Below are 22,852 nucleotides of genomic sequence, written 5' to 3'. Positions count from 1 at the left end.
ATTTATAAAAGCACATAATTAAAAACCGAAGTAAGCTATCACTTCTTTGAAACAGTTAAAAAGAAATTCATCACTGCAATTATCTAAATAGTTCACTGTCTGTGTGTGTGTGATTTTAGACACATCTTTAAATGTAATTATTTCAACCTTGTACTTTCTTAGCTCAAATTGGAGTGTTTTACTTAGGGTATAAGGTGATTCTTAAGATAACTGGGGAAGTTAAGACATTATTCAAGTAATTTAAATTTTAATTTTGACAACAAACTGACAAAGAATAAAAAATATGAGTGCCTACATCATAGTTTTAGTATACCTCTACCCTTGAGGAAATATAATGTGATGTTACATTAAGAAAATGTATGTGAAACTGGTGTGAAGTATGCTTTAAATGCAAAAAGAAAAAGCTGTCACTTCTAGGAAATTTAAAAATATATTTGTATGTGTATATATGTGTTATATACACACATCTGTTTTGAAGTGGAACATTCTATGATGACTCTTGATGTTTATGTAATAAAACCATATGCTTTGAAACTACAAAGCCTATGAGTCTTGTTCTTTTTATGATACAGAAAATAGTTTCTTTCAATAAATATGCAAAGAAACTCTTATTCTGACAGTGACAAAGAGGCATATTCCTGCCAATGTTTAAGATGGGAGTCATAGGCAGAGAATTATGAAACTCAGAAAGGTGATTATTTGACATTGAAAAGACTAGAAAATATTCTAATTCAGAAAAGTTGAATATGTTAAAGATATAGAAAAAAATATAATAATAAAGTAAAATCCCTATGATTCAGCAGGAAATAAGGTAAATGTCATCAGGGCAATGATCAAGATTGTAAATTTCACAAATTAAACAATATTTAAGAGAATTCTGATGCCCAATCTTAATTTTGCAAATTATTTACCATCAGCATTTAGGGTGACTAATGACTCGTTGCTAAGCCTGTTCTAGATATTTCAAGTCAAGTAGAGTTTCCATCACATGTGTTTTAAATGGCATAAAATGTATCAATTATTTTAACAACCAAACAATGTCCTTACAAATACTTATGTTTTTTTCTAGTCCAGGTAATATTACCCAATTTAGAACCATAAAGAAAACCCTTGAACATGATCTAGTGCAGCCAATTTTAATGCTGTCCACAAGTGCAGAGCTGACTAGGTTAAGGCCACACACTCACTGTTCTAAGGTATCATGGTTTAAGTCTTCAGTGTCTTCCTTAGTCCTTTTATAAGTTCTGCCACAGTCAACTAACAGTCAGTCAGTAGAACTTATACATGGAACAAACTCATTTATAGACTCAGAAAAAAAAGCTGGTGAGTGTAGTGGTTAGCCTGCCATGGTAAAGCTTGCTTTAGAGGATGCATGTTTTTTTTTTCTTTTAAATATCTACTTACATAAAGATTACACTATTCAAGCTTTGACAGGTCAAATGAGCTGTTTCTGAGCTCCTGTTCCTAAAGAACTTTTCCCCTGTTTCTCCTATGCTCAGTACTGCTTGTTTGAGCTTGGGCAGGTGAAAATAATGCTGCTCTGCTTTTCACTTGAGTCCTCAACTTAATTCAAAAATGGCACATTTTAAACCTTATATCCGATATTAGAATGGCTACTCCAGCTTGTTTCTTGGGACCATTGGCTTGGAAAATTGTTTTCCACCCTTTTATTCTGAGGTAGTGTCTGTCTTTGTCACTGAGGTGCATTTCATGTATGCAGCAAAATTCTGGGTCTTGTTTGTGTATCCAGTCTGATAGTCTGCGTCTTTTTATTGGGGAATTGAGACCATTGATGTTAAGAGATATTAAGGAAAAATGATTGTGGCTTCCTGTTATTTTTGTTATTAGAGGTAAAGTTATGTTTGTATAGTTATCTTCTTTTGGGGTTGTTGGAAGATTACTTCCTTGCTTTTTCTAGGTTGTAGTTTCCCTCCTTGTGTTGGCGTTTTCCATCAATTATCTTTTGAAGTGCTGGGTTTGTGGGAAGATATTGTACAAATTTGGTTTTGTCATGGAATATCTTGGTTTCACCATCTATAGTGATTGAGAGTTTTGCTGGGTATATATCTTACATTTTCAAAGATTACTTAGCAAACATATTTCAGAAACTTAAGGAGACTCTCTTGAACTTCATTTTGTTAGAACACTGTTTCCAAATAGAATTTCAGAACTTGGCATCACTTCACTTTTTTTTCTTTAAGTGATCATCTTTCTAAAAACGTATGTAATGTTTTTTGTTCAAATTGTATGACTTCCAAGAAATTCAATTACTCCAAGTCCATGAATCACAAGTGGTCAGTTATTCATCACAGAGAGAACCAATTCAGATTGTATGCCTAATGAAAGTATACAGAGGAACTTTTTCACTCCCTTTGCCAAAACTACACATTGAATACATGTCTCTCCTAGAAATTTATCTTCCATTGTATTGTTAAAAAATGAATATTGTTTCAAAATTATGGTAGTTTAATATTATGCTTATTATAGTAAAAGTAGACACATTTGTTTTAGGTCTCAAACCTTTGTATAGTTGGAATTCTTAAAAGATAAAGGGCCATCTTTATTCTTTTTTACAGCCATTAAAAATTATTGATTTTTAAAGGTGTGCTTCATTTTTAGCTAAAGGACTCACTTCCTATTCACCCAGTGTATTTCAAGGCTTTACCCAAATTCAGTAACATTTTGCTACTGAGAATTTTCAAAACACCTCTAGAACTTCACAGAAAAATCTAAAATGTCATCAAAGTATTTGGATAACTACCAGAAATCATCACTTATGACTATTCCTTGCTCTTTGTTATCTTCAGCACACCAGATACTGGTTTTCAAACATCATTCCATGTCGTCCCAGGAACAGTTGAATGAAAGGTTTCAAGCTTGTTTTTCAATTGTGTCCAAGAAAGAAAGCTACCAATGCCATCACACATAGCTTTAATGGCAAATACTTGCCCTCACTCTGGACTATAAATAAGCCCAGGAATGGCAAAACACCTGCCTTGGTTAGATTTTGTCAACTTGACACATTCTGGGAAGAGGAACTGCGATTGAGAAAATGCCTCCATCCAAATGCCTTCATGAAAGTCTGCAGGACATTTTCTTAATAAATGATTGATGTGAAATGATCCACCTACTACGGGTGGTACTACCCATTAACAGGTGGTCTTAGGTGGTATTAAAAAAGCAAGCTGAGTAAGACAAAGGGAGCAAAACAGGAGGCATCACTCTTTAGCAGCCTTTTGGTTCCTGACTCTAGGCACCTGCCTTTAATTCCTTCTTGGACTTCTCCTGACGATGGGTCATAACTATAAGTCAAATTAATCCTGTCATCCCCATGTTTACTTTTGTCATAGTGTTTTATCACAGCAATAGAAACTTAACTAATACAATACACCACACACACATACATACATACATACATACATACACACACACACACACACACACACACACATACATTCTGTAAGCCCTGTTTAGAAAGATGTCTAGATGTCCAGAGCCCATATTGCTATTCAGGAAGTTTTCATCAGCCAGTCTGTTTGCGAAGTACATTAATAGGTCTCATACATAAATCTCTTAGAAAATAAAACTAAGGCTCATGTCCTCCTATAATAAAATGAGTTAGTGGAGGTGATGTCAAGTTTCTAACTCACAATATAATGAGTACTAATAATTTTGGTTTGCTGCTATTTTCCATCAGCAAAAGGATGGTCATGAAGCTGGTGAAAAATAGACATTTTAAGCGTTATTCAAATGAGCATTATTCATAAATACAATTAATAGTATTCTAATAAAATCATTTACTGAACATGAAGTAAGAAAAATAGGTAGACATTAATATTTCACCTATTGGTGAGGTAATTTTTACCACTAACTCCAATAAAATCATGCAACATTTATCTATTATAGGTTCACAGTGCAAACCATTTGATTCTTTCTCCTTTATTTTTCTACTCTTCTTATTTCACACCCAAATTTCTGACTTTGTGGTACTGCCTTGATATCTGGTTCTAGCACCTGCATTTGAACCTCTGAATTTACCTTTGTTGATGTGATATTTTGATAGTTACCCCCCATCTTAGTTTGAGTTTTATTGCTTTAAATAGACACCATGACTACGGCAAGAGGAAACACAAAACTCCCTTAAAGAGTTACAGGAAAACACAATCAGACAGGTGAAGGAACTGAACAAAACCATCCAGGACCTAAAAATGGAAAGAGAAACAATAAAGAAAACACAAAGGGAGACAACCCTGGAGATAGATAACCTAATAAAGAGATCAGGAGTCAGAGATGCAAACATCATCAACAGAATACAAGAGATAGAAGAAAGAGTCTCAGGTGCAGAAGATACCATAGAAAACACTGGCACAACAATCAAAGAAAATGCAAAATGCAAAAAGCTCCTAAACATACAGGAAATCCAGGATAAAATGAGAAGACCAAACCTGAGGATAATAGGTATAGAAGAGAGCAAAGATTCCCAACGTAAAGGGCCAGTAAATATCTTCAACAAAGTTATAGAAGAAAGCTTTCCTAAACTAAAGAAAGAGATGCTCATGAACATGAAAGAATCCTACAAAACTTCAAATAGACTGGACCAGAAAAGAAATTTCTCCCATCACATAATAATCAAAACACCAAATGCACAAAACAAAGAAAGAATATTTAAAGCAGTATGGGGAAAATGTCAAGTAACATATAAAGGCAGACCTAACAGAATTACACCAGACTTCTCAGAAGAGACTGTAAAAGCCAGCAGATCCTGGACAGATGTCATACAGACCCTAAGAGAACAAAAATGCCAGCCCAAGCTACTATACCCAGCAAAACTCTCAATTAACATAGATAGAGAAAAAAAGATATTCCATTACAAAACCAAATTTACACAATATTTTTCCACAAATCCAGCCCTACAAAGGATAACAGATAGAAAACTCCAACACAAGGAGGGAAACCATACACTAGAAAAATCAAGAAAGTAATCTTCTTTCAACAAACCCAAAATAAGATACCTAAACAAATATAATTCCACCTCTAACAACAAAAATAACAGGAAGTAACAATCACTTTTCCTTAATATCTCTTAACATCAATAGACTCAATTCCCCAATAAAAAGACATAAACTAAGAGACTGAATATGTAAACAGTACCCAGCATTTTGCTGCATACAGGAAACGTACCTAGGTGACAAAGAAAGACACTACCTCAAAGTAAAAGACTGGAAAAAAATTTCCAAGCAAATGATCCTCATTCTAATATCTAATAAAATCAACTTTCAAACAAAAGTTATCAAAAAAAAAGAAAGATAAGGAAAGACACTTCATATTCATCAAAGGAAAAATCTACCAAAAATGAACTATCAATTCTGTACATCTATGCTCCAAATGCAAGGAAATCCACAGTCATGAAAGAAACTTTACTAAAGCTCAAAGCACACATTGCACCTCACACAATAATATTGGGATACTTCAAAAGCCCACTCTCATCAATGGACAGATCATGGAAACAGAAATTAAACAGAGATACAGGGCAACTAACAGAAGTTATGAACCAAATGGATTTAACAGATAGCTATAGAACATTTCATCATAAAACAAAAGAATATACCTTCTTGTCAGCACCTCATGGTACCTTCTCTAAAATTGACCATATAGTTGGTCACAAAAGAGGCCTCAACAGATATAAAAAGATTGAAATAATCCCATCCATATTATCAGATCACCATGGACTAAGGCTGGTCTTCAATAATAACAAAAACAACGAAAAGCCCATATACACATGAAACCTAAACAACACTATACTCAATGATAACTTAGTCAAGCAAGAAATAAACAAAGAAATTAAAGAGTTTTTAGAATTTAATGAAAATGAAGGCACAACATACCAAAATGTATGGGACACAATGAAAGCAGTGCTAAGAGCAAAACTCATAGCTCTAAGTGCCTACAAAAAGACACTGGAGAGAGCATACACTAGAAACTTGACAGCACACCTGAAAGCTCTAGAACAAAAAGAAGAAAATACACCCTAGGGGAGGAGACAGTAGGAAATAATCAAACTCAGTGCTGAAATCAACCAAGTAGAAATAAAAAGAACTATGCAAATTATCAACAAAACCAGGAGCTGGTTCTTTGAGAAAAACAACAAGATAAATCCTTAGCCAGACTAACCAGAAGGCACAGAGACAGTATCCAAATTAATAAAATCAGAAATGAAAAGGGAGACATAACGACAGAAACTGAGGAAATTCAAAAAATAATCAGATCCCACTACAAAAGCCTATACTTAAAAAAAAAACTGGAAAATCTGGATGAAATGAACAGTTTTCTAGACATATACCAGGTACCAGAGTTAAATTAGGTTCAGATAAACCATCTAAACAGTCCCATAACCCCTAAAGAAATAGAATCAGTCATTAAAAGTCAACCAAAAAAAAAAAAATCTGGGGCCCAGATGAGTTTAGTACAGAATTCTATCAGACCTTCAAAGAAGACCTAATACAAATACTCTTCAAACTATTCCACAAAATAGAAACAGAAGAAACACTACCTAACACATTCTTTGAAGCCCCAATTACACTTATCCCTAAACCACACAAAGACCCAACAAAGAAAGAGAACTTCAGACCAATTTCCCTTATGAATATCAATGCAAAAATACTCAATAAAATTCTTGCAAACCAAATCCAAGAACACATCAAAACAATCATCTATCATGATCAAGTAGGCTTCATCCCAGGAATGCAGGGATGGTTCAATATACAGAAATCCATCAATGTAATCCACCACATAAACTCAAAGAAAAAAAGAAAAATACCACATGATCATTTCATTGGATGCTGAAAAAGCATTTGACAAAATTCAGCATCCTTTCATGTTAAAAATCTTGGAAAGATCAGGAATTCAAGGCCCATACCTAAACATAGTGAAAGCAATATACAGCAAACCAGTAGCCAACAGCAAACTAAATGGAGTGAAACTTAAAGTAATCCCACTAAAATCAGGGACCAGACAAGGCTGCTCACTCTCTGCCTACCTATTCAATATAGTACTTGAAGTCCTACTAGAGCAATTAGACAACAAAAGGAGGTCAAAGGGACAGAAATTGGAAAAAAAAAAAAAAGAAGGCAAAATATCACTATTTGCAGACAATATGATAGTATAATTAAGTGACCTCCAAAATTCCACCAGAGAATTCCTAAACCTGATAAACAACTTCAGCAAGTGACTGGATATAAAATTAACTCAAATTAATCAGTAGCCAAGAAATTAGGGAAATGACATCCTTCACAGTAGTCACAAATAATATAAAATAACTTGTTGTGACTCTAACCAAGCAAGTGAAAGATCTGTATGACAAGAACTTCAAGTCTTTGAAGAAAGAAATCGAAGAAGATCTCAGAAGATGAAAAGACTTCCCATGCTCATGGATTGGCAGGTTTAATATAGTAAAAATGACCATCTTGCTGAAAGCAATCTACAGATTCAATGCAATCCCCATCAAAATTCCAACTCAATTCTTCATTGAGTTAGAACGAGCAATTTTCAAATTCATTTGAAATAACAAAAAACACAGGATAGCAAGAACTACTCTCAACAATAAAAGAACTTCTGGGGGAAATCATCCTCTTTGACCTCAAGCTGTGTTACAGGGCAATAGTGATAAAAACTGTATGGTTTTGGTACAGAGACAGGCAGGTAGATCAATGGAATAGACTTGAAGACCCAGAAACGAACCTGCACACCTATGGTCACTTGATGTTTGACAAAGGTGCTAAAACTACCCATTAGAAAAAGGACAGCATTTTAATGGTGCTGATTCAGCTGACAGTCAACATGTAGAAGAATGCAAATCAAACCATTCTTATCTTTTGTACATAGTTCAAGTCCAAATGGGTCAAGTACCTCCACATAAAACCAGATACACTGAAACTAATAGAAGAGAAAGTAGGAAAGAACCTCAAACACATGGGCACAGGGGAAATTTTCCTGAACAGAACACCAATAGCTTATGCTCTAAGATCAAGAATTTACAAATGAGACCTCATAAAATTACAAAGCTTCTGTAAGGCAAAAGACATTGTCAATAAGACAAAATGGCAACCAACAGATCGGGAAATGATTTTTACCAATCCAACATCCCATAGATGGCTAATATCCATAAATACAAAGAACTCAAGAAATTAGACTCCAGACAATCAAATAACCCTATTTAAAAATGTGGTACAGAGATAAACAAAGAATTCTCAAATGAGGAGTCTCAAATGGTTGAGAAGCACCTAAAGAAATGTTCAATATCCTTAGTCATCAGGGAAATGCAAATCAAAACAACCCTGAGATTCCACCTCACACCAGTCATAATGGCTAAGATCAAAAACTCAGGTGATAGCAGATGCTGGCAAGAATGTGGAGAAAGAGGAACACTCCTCCATTATTGTTGGGATTGCAAGCTGGTACAACCATTCTGGAAATCAGTCTGGCGGTTCCTCAGAAAATTGGACATAGCACTACCTGAGGACCCATCTATACCACTCCTGGGCATATACTCAGAAGATGTTCCAAAATATAACAAAAACACATGCTCCACTATGTTCACAGCAGCCTTATTTATAATAGCCAGAATCTGGAAAGAACCCAGATGTCCTTCAACAGTGGAATGGATACAGAAAATGTAGGACATTTACACAATGGAATATTACTCAGCTATTAAAAACAATGAATTTAAGAAATTCTTAGGTAAATGGGTGGAACTAGAAAATATCATCCTGAGTGAAGTAACCCAATCACAAAAGAACACACATGGTATGCACTCACTGATAATTGGATATTAGCCCAAAAGCTCAGAATATCCAAGATACAACTCACAGACCACATGAAGCTCATGAACAAGGAAGACCAAAGTGTGGGTGCTTTGGCCCTTGTTAGAAGGAGTAACAAAATACCCATGAGAGCAAATATGGAGACAAAGTGTGGGACAGAAACTGAAGGAGGGGCTGTCCAGAGACTGCTCCACCTGGGAATCCATCCCTTGTGCAGTCACCAAAGGTAGACGCTGATGTGGATGCCAGGAAGTGCATGCTGACAGGAGCGTGATATAGCTGTCTCCTTAGAGGTCTGCCAGAGCCTGAAATATACAGAGGCGGATGCTCACAGCTAACCATTGAACTTATCATGGGGTTCCCAATGGAGGACTGAGAGAGAAGACTGAAGGAGCTGAAAGGGTTCACAGCCCCATGGGGAGAGCAACAATACCGACCAACCAGAGCTCCCAGCGTCTAAACCACCAGCCTGGGAGCACATAGGAAGGAACCCATGGCCCAGCTGTATACATAGGGGAGAATGACATTGTCAGGCATAGGTTGATGAGGAAGTCCTTGGTCCAGTGAAGGCTGGATGCCCCAGTGTGGGGGAAATCGTGGGTGGGGAGATTGGAGTGGGTGGGTGGGTGGAGGCATATCCTCATAGAAGCAGGAGGAGGGGGGATGGGACAGGGGATTCCTGGGGGGGGGGAATGGGTAAAGGGGATTATATCTGAAATGTAAATAAAGTATCCAATAAAAAAAAGAAAAATACAACTTGAAAAAAGAAAAGAAAATATCATCTTAAGTGAGGTAACCCAATCAACAAAAGAACACTCATGGTATGCACTCACTGATAAGTGGATATTATCCCAAAAGCTCAGAATACCCAAGATAAAATTCACAGATCACATGAAACTCAAGAAGAAGGAAGACCAAAGTGTGGATGACTCAGTCCTTCTTAGAAAGGGGAACAAAATACTCAAGGTAGGAAATACGAAGACAAAGTGTGGAGCAAAGACTGAAGGAAAGGCCATCCAAAGACTGCCCCGCCTGGGGATACATCTCATATACAGTCACCAAACTCAGACATTATTGTGGATGCCAAGAAGTGCATGCTGACAGGAGCCTGATATAACTGTCTCTTGAGAGCCTCTGCCAGAGCTTGACAAATACAGAGGCAGATGCTCGCAGCCAACCATTGGATTGAGCATGGGGTCCCTAATGGAGGAGTTAGAGAAAGGACTGAAAGAGCTGAAGGAGTTTGCAACCCCATAGTAAGAACAACAATATCAACCAACCAGACACCCCTATCCAGTGCTCCTAGGGACTATACCACCAACCAAAGAGTACAGATGGAGGGACCCATATCTCCAGCCACATAGGTAGCAGAGGATGGCCTGGTCGGGCATCAATGGGAGGAGAGGCCCTTGGTCCTGTGAAGGCTCAATGTCTCACTATAGGGGAATGCCAGGGCAGGAGACGGGAGTGGGTGGGTGGGAGGGAGAACACCCTCATAGAAGCAGGGGGAGGGGATAAGGGGTTTCTGAGGGGGTAACTGGGAAAGTGGATAACATTTGAAATGTAAATAAAGAAAATATCCAATAAAAAAATATATTAAAAAGAAAAAGAAAAGAAAAACATTTAACTGGAGCTGGCTTATAATTTCAGTTTAGTCCATTGGAAGTGACCAAGCCTCTGCTGGGAAAGGTGCATGAGTATAATGCAGACTGTACTTTTTATGGCCTTCCTGTAGGTGGCCCACCATTCTGCATGGCCTATGATGGGTAAGCTCTGAGAGGCAAGGTCCCAAAGAGACTTCGTCTCAGGGCTGCTTCTTGCAGCTGATATGCCTTTCCTACTATTATTACATAGCCTATGGATTCCTGGGCATTAACCCACCCTATTGAGCTAATTTCCTGCAGATGAACATAAAGATGAACTTTCATGAGTTGATGCTGTATATAGATGAATTAATGATTTTATAGAATTTCTGATTTATTTCAAATAATTTTAGGAAGAAAGTTTTAAGAGATGGTTTTAGTTGTTTTGCCAGAAAGATACAAGGTTAAATCAAGAATAGAACGTACCCACTCTTCACAAAATAGTAAGTAAAGGCTGCATAATAAGGAGCTTTCACAATTACGCTAAAAAGAGAAATAGGCTGGAGACAAGTTTGTGGTTAAGGAAAAACATTCATTCTAGGTAAGATTCAAGGATGAAGCCACAGGTATGCACTATGATAAAGTGAGTGTAGGACCCCGAAGGGCTGCTATGCCCTGGTTGAGTCTTTCCGTGTGCTGCTTTCTGCAAAGTAACATTCTGCAGTTTTTCTAATAACAAAACATCCTGTTGAAGGATGATGCCCCAGGAAGGGAATTTACACTTGAAATCCTATTGCCCCCCCAGTTGAGTTCCTGTTTTTCCTTGAGTTTGTGTTTTTCCTTCCCTGGCTTGGTGTATATATTGAACCTGCTCAGTAAAAGCTTTGGCATTTTCTCATAAGAGTCTGAGTCTTTCTTTAATCCCCCAGGCCTACGCCTGAGGGACCACAGGCAGCGCCGGAGCTGTCAGTGCGGCTGGTTGAAACTGCTGCTTTGGACTCATCCTTCTGTAAACTCTCCTTTTGTGTAACATTTTATCTATGAGGTAATTTTCTAACAACATTTATCTATAAAAAGGACAAAGAAAATAAGTAAGGTCGTGGCTTGTGGAGCTCTGCCCCTTTCATCCATCTATCTGTCCAAATGTATGGGTGCAGCCATTTTCTGCTTCACCTGGTGTGTATGTGTCTGTGTGAGTGACATCTTTCCTTTCCTTTTTCTCTCTTGTTCACAAAGAGGCTTCTGACTGACTCAACAGAGAAAGGCACACCAGCAACATTTCCTTTTACTTAATTGCTTGTTGCTAAACAGCATGTGTTAATTGCCAGATATTAGCACTTATTAAAGCACAAGTAATACAGTTAATAAAGAGTTAAGTTTCCCCAGTAATTAATGAAGTACAGAACAGTAAGAGTTAAGTTTCCCCAGTACTTATTTAAGCATAGTTAAATAAATCACAGAGAGACATAAAGTTTAATAAAGCACAGAGTTAAAGAGAAAAACCAGTAGTTTTTCACCATAGAATAAACAAGAAAGTGTTAAATTTCTAGAAGCCATCAGTTTCTAGCATCCAGAGATAATTAAAAGGACAGAAATTGTCAGTCTTTTGGTCCTTATCCAATATTGTTGGACCCTGTCCAGTAAGTCCAGGGACACCCCCAGCAGCCTGAGTAGTTGGGTCCCCACATGGCAAGGACCTATGGGTATATTTGTGCAGAATCTCCTGGCCTTTCCTGAGAGAATGCTTGGTTCACTTTTGTCTTGTATTTGCATTCTTGGATTTGCTACTGGAAGTTTTAACTTTCACTTTGTCTGTGACAGACATTTCCCCAGAACCAGAAAAAAAAAAAGCTCAGACTGTGGTTCATGCTCGTCTCTGAGAATTGTGAGAGTGAAACAAATCACTATTCCTCTGTTAACAATGGTGATGTGACTAAGTCAACACAAGGCCCTGGTCTGGGTGTTCTCTTTTGATGGGAACTTAGTTCTGAGAAAAAATGTGACCACCAACTTGTTCCAAACAACAGTTAGGTTATTATCAAAAGGTTAGAAAGGTCTTGCTAGATCGTTGATTCCAAGGCCTAACAGGAACACTCAGAGATGAGACAAGGAAGGGTGAGAAACTGACTCAGGTTACTAATTTGCTGAGATCCCTGGGTGTTAGACAAATTATATCTCCTGATTAAGATATGGAGAGATACTAGGTGCCAATTAGAATTTCCTGGCTATGTAGTCCATCACCTCTCTATACTGTAACTGGAATTGCTGCCAACCATGGTCACTTGGTTATGTATCAATGTGTTTGATTAGATATTAACTGCTTGCTGAGGCTATTTCCATTCTTGATACAGTTCATGGATTAGCAGGAAACCACAGATACTGAGGAGGAGAAAGAATGGGGAAAGTACAGTATGTACATTATTGTTAAATATCAGTGGTTCTTAAAAAGCATTGTACATGAGGAAAGGAGAAAATGAGTGTGAAACCTTTTCAGCTGTGAGAAAAATAGATGTATAAATAAAGATGACCTGAGTTGTCTCAGTGCCAGCATGTGTGACCTACACCACCTCTTGGTCAAAGTCTTCTTTTGCCTGTTCCACACATCCTCCTTCAGGTTCTGCACCTTGCCAGGGCTCGACCCTGGCAGTCCATTATCATCGTGGCTGCAAGTATGGCAGTGTTCATGCAGGCATGCTGCTGGAGAAGGAGCTGAGAGTTCTATATCTTGATCCAAAGGCAGCAGAAGGAGACTTTTTCATGCTGGTTGTAGCTTGAGTATATGTGACCTCAAAGCCAGCCTCCTCCACAGTGACACATGTGATACATTTTCTCCAACAATGCCACCACTACCCCCAATATAGCCATAGCTTCTAATAATTGCTACTATCTATGAGCTGCCTATGCACACATGTGAGTCTAAGGGACCATTCCTATTCAAAGCACCACACCTCTAAGAACTCATGGTTGTTTATCAGAACCTCATACTCCAGAGTCAGGCAGTGAAATCTAGTTGTAGTCAGAACCAGCACCAGCTAGCTGCAGAAGTAGCTTCAACAATGTCAGTCACCTTGCCAACAGACATTTGTTTAAATTAGAGATAAGTTTTTAAGAGATGGTCTTCAAACAACTGAAAGAAAACAGTTCTAACTATTACATGCAGAGTAGATAGAAAACCTAAGAGGGCTTTGGAGACAGGTTGGAGCTGTTGGTTCGAAACTCAAGCATGATCATCTTTCCAGGTTTCATTGATAATATGTTTAACTCTATAAACTATTAGTGATAACTCATTTTGTGATAAAATTATTCTTTTACATGTCTGATACATTCATTTCCAGGCCCCTTTTAAAGCCCTGGTTTAACCTATTTAATTGCTAAAAGAGCATCATGAGAAAGGTTTTCTTAAAATTTGAACTAATAATGTCAATATATCACTAGAGCCAATATGTTTCAAGGTGAGAGGAATCACAAGAAATATGAAGAGAAAGTGAGACAAAAGGGCATGGTTACTTTCATTCAGTCATTGGTCTACCTAACTCAGAATAGGCCATTTTTCATGATTCATGGCATTCAAGATATGGTAATAACAAATGTGATCTTTAGGTTATTTGTTGTCCTTGGAATTTCAGCATGCCACCTTTTGGCTACTGAGCAACTGGAGTAAAAGCATCTTGTGCCTATATAAAGGTTATTGTAAATTATTAGTATGGAGCTTTTCTGGTAACATTGGAGAAAGCTGTATATTAAATGCATCCTGTCTAAATTCCATTTTTATCTACTTTCCTCTTAAAACTTTCCAGTTCATGTTCCTTGGAATATTTAATGTCAAAGGGCAGTCAGCAAATAGTTCATTAAACTGCAGCCATAAAGCCATCTTTTAAAAAATGTAAAAATGATCCTATTTTTGTTCTGCAGAGAGCTGAAGACAGATGGAAGTAAATGAGATTTCCACAAGCACCTGTGTTAGTGCTAAGTGCAGTTTTATAGACATACCACTCAGATTTTAAAAAGCTGAACAAAGGGTTTGAAGCTTACTTGTAGTAAGGGTAGATTATAAAGGAAACAAGGCCTTAGAAGGCATATCAAGAGAGCATAATTTTCATTAAAATGAAAAGATAGCAAATTCTAACAAGATACATCTTATCTTTCAGTGTAGCCACAGCCCTTTGATGCGTTTTCTTTAATGCTTCCCAAACATTGAAAGAAAGAAAGAAAATGGCCAGTTACTTGCATGCACATTTATACATATATTTGTATAGTTTACATCAATTGTTTTCTTTCTATTCTCTCTCACCTTACTAGCCTTCCTCATAATGACTGACAGATAACTACTCACAACTCATGCAGGTACCTGGATCTCCATGTTTTTGTGGCTTTTCAATTTAATGTCACTTTAAACTACATCTCTTTTCTCTCTTCTCCTCCTCTCTCTCCTCTCTCATCTCTCCTCCCCTCTCCTTCTCCCCTCTCCTCTCTCTCTTCTCTCTTCTTTCTCCTCTCCCTTCCCCTCTCCTCTCTCCCCTCTCCCTTCTCCCCTCTCCTCTCTCCCCCTCCCCTCTTTCCTCTCCCCACTCCTCTCCCCTCTCTCCCTTCTCTCCCCTCTCTCCCTTCTCTCCCCTCTCCTCTCTCCCCTCTCTCCCCTTTCTCCCCTCTTCCCTCTCTCCCCACTCCTCTCTCTCCCCACTCACATCTCCTTTCTCCCCTCTACCCCCTCCCCTAACACTCTCTCTCTCTCCCTCCCTCCCTCCCTCCCTCTCTCTGTCCCCATTTATTAGACATATTTCTCTCTCTCCTAAAGGCCTAATATTATTCATAAGAGAGCATTTATGTGTTATAGACATGGACACACTATAAAGATTAAACATTTAGAAATGTGGGCCATGATGTATATTTCAGAGGCTAAGATCATGTACTATGAAGCAGAGGACTTGAGTTCAGCACCCACATATGGAGTTTGTGTCTGACCTCCTTAGAAATCTGCACTTTTCACATATCCACACACAGACATATAATAAAAATAATAATAAAAGGAAATTTAGAGTAAACTAGCATTTTGGATAAAATGGTCACATAGATATGTAATTATTGGAGGCCATGCAAGAGGAACAGCAAAGACTTTAGAACTCATGGAATGTGGCCCACTGGTCAGCACAATCACAATGGGTGTGTCCTGAGGACTTCATGCTTTTTTGGAGCATTGTTCTGCTTGTTGCCTTTGAAGTCTTCATGTCCCTCCTAATCTATGAGCTATATGAAAACTCTAAGTGGGTTCCCAGGCCCTCACTAGGCAGTGTCATTGGCACTTATAGCAATAATGATTGATCTTTTTCAGATTAATGATTCAATCACCACCCTTGTAAAGAACTTAGAGATGTAGGTTGTTAGTAAAGTTAGGTCAAGATGTTTTTTGTTAGTGGCTCTGCTATAGAAAATCTTGGGGAACAACTTAGAAAGGCACACTTAGAAAGAACAGTGGCAGCCTGACTGGTTTTAGCTGAGGTGCATTTCTGGCTAAGGCTGGGTTGGTGACCAAGGTGGTTATTAATTTCTTAGACTCATTTTTGCACTCAGCTTGCTGATATGATTTAATAAAAAATTGTTGAGTAGATGTGCACCCTGAGGATTTATAGAAATGACTGTTTTTATATAAAAGTTTAGATTTGTGATTCTTTGAAGATTTTTAAAGAGGTTACTTTTTAAAGATAAATAATAAAATAATTGATTCTTTCTTTGTAACCCAAATTGCAGCCTACCATTAAGAGAAACTGACTGAGAAAATTACCTTGCTTGCTCACACTTTGTTAATCTATAATAAGTTGCTTAGTTACAAATGTATGTGGGTTCTTGGAAATATACTTTTTTACCTATAATACATAAAACTTTTACTCATGTAAAAGTATTGGGTTACATACTGGTTTTTTTGTAACCATTCTCTAGAAAAAATAGAATGTAATCAAATTGTAGTTTTTATACTACTTGAAATATTTTGCTGGTATATATAAGCTATAGGGGACAGTTGTTTGAATTTTGCTTCATCCACCAAATGTGTTTATGTGTATGTATATATGTGCATATGTATATGTATATATGTAAAGTTGTTGGAGCTTGTTCGAGCTTGCTTCATCCACTCTGTGTGTGTGTGTGTGTGTGTGTGTGTGTTTGTTTGAGAGAGAGAGAGAGAGAGAGAGAGAGAGAGAGAGATTTTCCACCTCTTTTCTCTAGCCTCAGAGTTTCTCTCTGTCTCATATAGCATGGGTCCCAGAGAATCAAGCTTTGTTCCCTCAGAGAAAAATCTACTGATCAATCCCTGACTCTACACCCCCACCTAAGTTTTCCTAACCTGTCAAAGCCAGTCTTTGATATATAATCTTGTCCTAAATTGCTATTAATCTTAAATTGCTCATTAGGAAGGACTATATACAAAACCAAGCCATCAATAAACAATTACTATGAATTTTACCAATTACTGCATTAGGCTATAGCCAAACACAACAAATGTAGAGTTCATGCTTGCCATCTGCTGATATATTTGTGAATTACATGTGATCAGCATCAACTAAAAGCTGAAGTGGTTTTAGTTTGAATCTTTGCTTTATGTCTCTTATTTATAAAAACACTTGGACAAATTTTTCTTATTTACAAATGAAAATTAGCTTGAATGTATTTTTGTACATTGAAAGAGCTGTGTGTGATTTCTCAGCAAATTATAGGAAGATTTGCATAGGAGAAAATGGAATATAAATGTGCCAATATAAGAGATAAGTGTTTTCTTTTGCTGATGATTAACCTATTCTCTTTGTTAAAAAATATATTTCGAGGAGCCAAATAAAAATAGAAATTAAAAATTTGATTTTGAGTTAATTATGATTTGTGTCATTAATAACATTATAATACCAAAAGGGGCATAATGTCCTTTGTAGAACAATGCAAGAGTAACATAAACTAAAATTCTTTATTCTATATAAAAAACATGTAATGATTTAATAATGCTATCCTACTTTTCTGAACTTATATAAGCTTCATAGATTTTGTTTTCATAGTTTAGCAAGCTTTAATGGGTTTGCACAACAAATAGAATGAAACTATCAACTGCCTAGTTAATTATCACTACAATTCCAACATTGCAGTGGAATAAAGATGGTAACATAATCTTTAAAGTCACAAGTTTGATAACTTCAGAAGTGTTATAATTGCCTGGAATATTTCTTAAAATAGACTTTTGCATCTCATAGAGTGAGCCTAAAGAGGACTAAGGATTTTCACTTCTTACATGTGTCCAGCTACATTAACACCACGTAGATTGTAACAGAAAGCTGACTTGAAGATGAGCAATACAATATATGCCAGGAATGTACCATGTACTTGTGTGAAATCCCAGGACCCTGGATCAGGGACTGCAAAGCAAATTCAAATTGCAAACAGCCAGCTATAGTGAATTAAAAGCAGGCTACATCTCTCCAAAGCCAAAACCAAACAAACAAAACTCAGAAAGTCCCATACCATACTAAAGGTGTTAGAGCCAAACTCAGAGATGTTTTTAAAGTCATTTCATGTCTGTTTCATATGTAAAACAGAACTTTCACAGTGTAAAGACTCAAATGTCAATGGAACGTACTATAGTGTACTAAATGACAATTAATTTACATTAGTTGGCATCAGTAATCTAACAAGCAAGTGCAAAGATTCCAAATAAAAACTTATTTATATTAAATTGCTTTTCAGAAATAACTATAAGCAAAACCAAACAATCAACAAAAAAATACCATGAATTTTGCCATTAATACAATGGATTGGGCTACAGCTAAACAAAAAAAATGTTAATACATTTGCCATATACATTTGTGAAATACGTGTTAGGAATTGAGTTTGGATTAAGGTTCTGGTTCAGATACAGGTCTATATCCTGGTCCAATCTATGTCGGTGTCCGAGTCAGGGTCCAGGTCCAGGTCCAGGTATTGATCCTGGTCAGGTTCAGGGTCAGGGTGAGAGTCAGGGTCAGGTTGAGGATTTATGGTCAAGGTATGGGTCAGGGTCAGGGTCAGGGTTGAGAGTTTAGGGTCAGGGTGAGGTTCAGGGTCAGGGTTGAGGGTTTAGGGTCAAGGTCTGGGTTAGGGTTAATGAATTAGGATCAGGTTCAGGATGGGGTAAGGGTTTAGGGTTAGGGGTTTGGGTTTGGACTGGGTACTGGTTCAGGTTGGGGTTAAGGGTTAGTGTCAGGGTTGGGGAGATTCGGGTTGGGGTTTGAGTTAGGAGTTCGCGGTTAGGGTTAGGGTTCATGAGTATGGATGATCTTTCCATCTTCTGATATCTTTCTTTAAAATGTTTATTATATAAATCTTTTATTTGATTAGAGTTGTCCCAATGTGTTTTCTGATGTTATTGTGAAAGATATTGTTTCCCTGATTTTTTGAGACCATATGCCATTTATTCATATGAAGGCTACTGATTTTGTGTATTAATTGTACTTCCTTCTGCTTTGCTAAATGTATTTATCCACTGTAAAAAATTTCTTGGTAGAAATTAGAGAGTCTCGTATATGCAATCATATAATCTGACAATAAAAATACTTTTACTTCCTCCTTTACAATTTGGATTCCATTGATCTACTTCAGCCCTAGTGCTCTAGCTAGGCCATCAGATATTGAATAGGTATGAAGAGGGGTGGACAACCTTATCTTGTTCTTGATTTTAATGGAAATGTGCTCAGTTTCACTCCATTTAGGTTAGCAGTGGGTGTGGTTTGCCTTTTTTATGTTGAAGTATGTTGCTCATATCTCTAGTATCTCCTGGACTTTCATCAACAAGGGCTGTAGAGTTTCCCCAAAATCCTTTTGTGCATCTTATAAGATGACATTTGTTTTTCTTATTTCAATTTTTTATATGGTAAATTATATTTGTGAATTTATGTATATTAAAGCCTACTTGCTCATGTTGAATGATCTTTTTGATACGTTCTTGGATCTGATTTGCAAGTAATCTATTGAGAATTTTTGAATTTATGTTCATGTGTCTGTATACTCTTTCTTTGTTGGATCTTTATGTGTTTTGGGTATTAGATTGACTGTGGATTTATAAAAAGAATGGGGCAATATTTCTTAAGTTTCTATTTCATGGAATAATTTGATGAACACTCATGTTAACTCTTCTTTGAAATTCTGGACTAAATCCTGGACCTGAGTTGGTTTTGTTTCAAAGTCTTTTCATTAGTGCTTTCATATGACTGTGGCTTATAGGTCTGTTGAAATTGCTTACTGTATCTTGATTGAACTTGAATGGGTAGTATGAACCAAGAAATAATATTCTGAAGTTTCTAATTAAGTAGAGTATGGGTTTTTAAAGTTAGGTTTAACACAACCTAAAGTTAAGTTTTAAAGTATGCTCATATGATTTTCTGATTTCCTAGCTGTCTGTTGTTATATCCCCTCACTCTTTACTCTCTGATTTTCTTGAGATTAGTCTTTTTGCTTTGCCTGTTATTTAAGTTGGCTAATAGTTGATTTTCTGGATTTCCTTAAAGAACGAAATCTTTGTATTATTCAGTCTTTGAAAATTTTTCTTTTAGTTTCTATATTATGGATTTTACACCTGTGTAAATATCATGCCACCTTGTTCCAGATATTTTGAAAGTGTAACTAAGTTGTTAATATGCGATATTTCTCTTTTTAAAATGTAGATGCACAGTGCTATGAATTTGCCTCTAATAATAATCTTCATTATTATTATTATTTGATTCTAACAATAACCTAATAATAACCTTATGTCACATAAAGTTGGATGGTTGTGTTTTTATTTTCAAAAAATTCTAAAATGATGTTAACTTCGTTCTTGTTTTCGATCTCAACAAATTTTCATTCAAAAGATAATGACTCTGATGAAATTAGTTTAAACTCTCAGAGTTAGAGTTAGAGTTAGGGTTAGGGTCAGGGTCAGGGTTGAGAACGGGGTTGGGTCGGGTTCAGGGTTCAGGATTCGGGGTTCAGGGTTTGAATTCAGGTTTGGGGTTTAGGGAAGAGATAGGAGTTAGGGTCAGGGTCAGAGTTTAGGGTTCAGGGTTCAGGTTTGGTATTTGGGTTCGAGTTCAGAATAAGGTTAGAATCAGGGTCACGGTTGCAGGGTTAGGGTTAGGATCAGGGTCAGAGTCAAGGGTTAGGGTCAGGGTCAGGGTCAGGATTAGGTGGTTAAGGTCAGGATTAGGGTTCTGGGTTCCAGGTCGGGGTTCTGGGTTCGGGGATAGGAGTTAGGTTAGGGTTAGAGGGTTAGGGTTAGAAAGTTAGGGTCCCAGTCAGGGTTATGGTCATGGTGATTGTCAGGGTCAGGGTTAGATGGTTAGGGTCAGGGTCAGGGTCAGGGTTAGGATCAGGTTTATGGGTTAGGGTCGGGGTCAGGGTCTGGGGGTTAGGGTTAGAGTAGGCTTAGGGTTAGGGGTAGGGTTTGGGTTAGGGTCATGGTCAGTCTCATTGTTAGGGTTAGTTTTAGTTTTCTTCACGATCAGTCATTTCTTAAATGTTTATCATGGATTGGTTGTACTTTATGAAGAATAAATAGCTATTCTGGATAGAGCATTTTACTATTGTTGAAATTTTCATTAAAGTGTTGAAGTACAGCATGCTATACTCTTGGCTTTTAGATTTTATATTGTTAAAGGTAGACCTTGTCTTCTAATTTTTGTATTATTTAATTTATGCCTCTCTGTACTCGTGTGGGTGTGTCCACACTAGTACAGAAATGGTTATTTTATTCTCTGATTATGGAAATCCAAGTAATTGTATTATACTCATTATGGGTACTGGGAATACATGTTTTGATTTCTAGAATAATTATAAGCACTCTCTAGATTCCAACAAAAATTGACTACTGTTATTTTATGGATTTATCTTTATATGTGACTGGCACTTCTTTCAGTTTTCAATAATTTTTCTTTATTTTTATCTCTCTTGTTTTAAATTAACATGCCATTTCTAAACCGTAGGCAAAATAAATCAAAGGAGAATGGCTGTAACCAATGAAAGCCACCCAAAAGAATTCATCCTACTGGACTTTTCTGACCATCCTTGGCTGGAACTCCCTCTCATTGGTACTCTTCTGATAACGTACCCCATGGCTTTGATGGGGAACATTGCCATCATTCTGGTGTCCACCTTAGACCTTCAGCTCCACAGCCCCATGTTTGTTTGTTTGTTTGTTTGTTTATCACAAATCTCTCCTTTCTGGACATGTGCTATACCACAAGCATTGTGCCTCACATGCTGTTTAACCTGGGAAGCTCCAGAAAAACCATTAGTTACTTTGGGTGTGTTGTTCAATTTTATGTCTTCCACATAATGGGAGGCACAGAATGTCTGCTTTTGGCTATTATGTCTTTTGATCGGTACATGGCTATTTGCAGACATCTCCACTACACCTTCATCATGAATCAGCGAATCTGCATGTTGTTAGTTTCTGTTATGTGGCTGACTGGAGTAATCTTTGCTTTTTCCAAGGCTACACTTACATTGATTACAACTGCCATTGTGTGGCATACATATACTGGATCATTTATTGTGTGAAATCCCAGTTCTCATAAAAACTGTCTTAGGTGAAAAGGAGTCTAATGAGCTAACACTTTCTATGGTATGCATTTTTATACTGGCTGTTCCTCTGTGCTTAATTCTTGCTTCTTATGTTAATGTTGGATGTGCAGTACTTAGAAGTAAATCTTCTGAAGGGAGGAGAAAAGATTTTGGGACATGTTCTTCTCATCTTATTGTAGTTTCTTTATTTTATGGTCCAGCCATTAGCACATACCTTCAGCCTTCTTCATCCATCACAAGGGACCAACCCAAGTTCATGGATCTCTTTTATGCAATGTTAACTCCTACACTGAATCCCTTCATCTATACCCTAAGGAACAAAGATGTAAAGGGTGCCTTAAAAAAGCTACTGAGAAGAATTTTTACTTCAAAGTGAAAATTCTTTAATATTAAAACTAATAATTGTAGTAATGCTATATAGGCTTCTCTAATAATGGTCACATATTCCAGGTCCAGAGAATATGACCTTCTTGCCAGACTTTTCTCATTTCTAGTATTACAGCATTGTGAGTAGTTTATGAATTAGGATGAAGTGTTTGACGTTTAAATAAAGAATTTCTAATGATATATTAAAATATACAAATATACAAAAACTATATGTAAATGATTAATTCTTTCAAAAACATAGCTAGTATAAGTCTTAAATCAATGTGAAAAAAATCAAGTAAAATTACTAATAAAGAACAGTCTGGAAACATTTCTGTGAGTAAACTGTGCTTTTGAAAGTTGACATGAATCAATAATAAAAAAATATTTTTCCTATGTGAAGCAAGTGAATTACATCAATAAACAATAAGTGTATTCTTGATGAAGCTTATTTTAGAGGCAAGTGACACTCAAAATAGGTTCCATTACAAACTGAAATTTCTACAACTTAGTTGT

The 22,852-nt window shown here is 36.9% G+C and overlaps 1 pseudogene; it reads left to right on the top strand.

Moving 5' to 3' along the window:
• Positions 1-21,389: 21,389 nt before the first annotated feature.
• LOC114625849 lies at positions 21,390-22,346 on the top strand (annotated as a pseudogene).
• The last annotated feature ends 506 nt before the right edge of the window (positions 22,347-22,852 follow it).

This window comes from Grammomys surdaster, unplaced genomic scaffold (assembly GCF_004785775.1).
Source record: "Grammomys surdaster isolate TR1022 unplaced genomic scaffold, NIH_TR_1.0 223, whole genome shotgun sequence".
In the NCBI taxonomy this organism is placed as follows: Eukaryota; Metazoa; Chordata; class Mammalia; order Rodentia; family Muridae; genus Grammomys; species Grammomys surdaster.
This window is presented reverse-complemented; position numbering and strand designations above follow the sequence as displayed.